The following is a 2,030-nucleotide window of genomic DNA, read 5'->3' as shown; positions in this document are numbered from 1 at the left end:
TATGTGTTTTTGGAACACTTCATGTGATGATATTTCACATGTGGATTTTCACGCGATCACATAACCTTTCATATGTGGATTCAAATGTTCACACGAGATGACCTGCAAACAAAAATGTGTTGTTATGATAAACACACAGTGCTTTTAACACACAGTGCTTTTAACACACAGTGCTTTTAACACACAGTATTTTCAACTGTCATATTTGACATACGTGACCACATTGTGTATGTTTACTTAGACAGTAATTATTATTCAACATGTCCTTACCTGGGATTTGAATTTCTAAGCTCTTCTTCACATAATTCCAATCTTCCTGCCACACCACCATGTCTGTGTCAGTAACTGATTTCAACTGTATTCCTACATTTTGGACCTCAACATAAATCTCAGCTTTGTTACAAATGCAAAAGAAAAATTATTTTACTTATCATTACTTATCATTCAGGAGTAACATTAAATCAGAACATGCACCAACAACATTAGACAACTATACAGGAAACCTTCAAGTTGCTGAAATAAGTAAATGAAATCAATGATGAGAGAATAGTCAGAACAACTGATAACTAAAATAGCAGTGCAGATGGCACTCTCTTGATAAGTGCAGAGATGTATTATAGGTAATGAATGTTTAGGATTTTGTGGCGCAGCAGAAAGATCAGCATACCCAGTGGCGTGAATTCGTGGATGCCAAGGGAAGCCAGGCATCCCCAAAAATGTTTACCAAGAAAACAATTTTAAAAAACATCTAAAATAATTTACCTTTCATCTCTCTGTGTTTTCATAATTTTACTTCAATTCGCAAGAGGCTGAAAGCTTCTGTCTCTGTATGTGCAGGCCATTCATCTGATGCTGTCCTGACAAAAATACTATGACATTGTTACCGCCCTTAGCATTGAATGCAAGGGAAGCTAGTGAGCATTTGGCCTCCCTTGATAAAAAAATAAATAATAGCCAATCAGCGTTGCGCTAAAATGAGTGAGCTCAACTGTGAATTGTCCTGGTGCACCAAAAAAACTGTCAAGGGAAGACAGTTTGGATTTGGCTTCACTCCAATCACATCGCATCGAGAGAAATAAGTAATTGACAGAAACAACTTGAATTGTTACATCTCGTTGTGTCGTTGTCCTCCGGTGGCTAGCTAGCTTGATAAAATTGTCCCTTTCCTAAATTAGCCATGGATGGAGATAGGGATTTGGACATGTACTGAAACTTTATTGTCCATCCAGGATGGACATGTTTCAATGGCATCAATTTCCATTAAAAGGATCACATACACATATACTACCGCTGAAAAGTTTGGGGTCAAATAGAAATGTTCTTGTTTTTGAAAGAAAAGCCATTTTTTTTGTCGATTAAAATAACATATAACGGAAAACGTCTTATCAGTGTAGACATTGTAGACATTGTTATTGTTGTAAATGACTATTGTACCTGGAAACAGCTGATTTGTTATGGAATATCAAAACCTGAAGTCAGAAGTTTACATACACTCAGGTTGGAGTCATTTTTCTCGCTTTTCAACCACTCCACAAGTTTCTTGATAACAAATTATAGTTTTGGCAAGTCGGTTAGGACATCTACTTTGTGTATGACACAAGTCATTTTTCCAACAATTGTTTACAGACAGATTATTTCACTTATAATTCACTGTATCACAATTCCAGTGGGTCAGAAGTTTACATACACTAAGTTGACTGTGCCTTTAAACAGCTTGGAAAATTCCATAAAATTATGTCATGGCTTTAGAAGCTTCTGATAGGCTAATTGACATCATTTGAGTCAATTGGTGGTGTACCTGTGGATGTATTTCAAGGCCTACCTTTAAACTCAGTGCCTCTTTGCTTGACATCATGGGAAAATCAAAAGAAATCAGCCAAGACCTCAAGAAAAATTGTAGACCTCCACAAGTCTGGTTCATCATTAGGAGCCATTTCCAAACGCCTGAAGGTACCACGTTCATCTTTACAAACAATAGTATGCAAGTATAAACATCATGGGACCACGCAGCCATCATACTGCTCAGGAAG

The sequence above is a fragment of the Oncorhynchus mykiss genome, chromosome 29 (assembly GCF_057628025.1).
Source record: "Oncorhynchus mykiss isolate SJ-2025 chromosome 29, ASM5762802v1, whole genome shotgun sequence".
NCBI classification, from domain to species: Eukaryota; Metazoa; Chordata; class Actinopteri; order Salmoniformes; family Salmonidae; genus Oncorhynchus; species Oncorhynchus mykiss.
The sequence above is the reverse complement of the archived record's forward strand: the minus strand, read 5'-3'. Positions refer to the sequence as shown.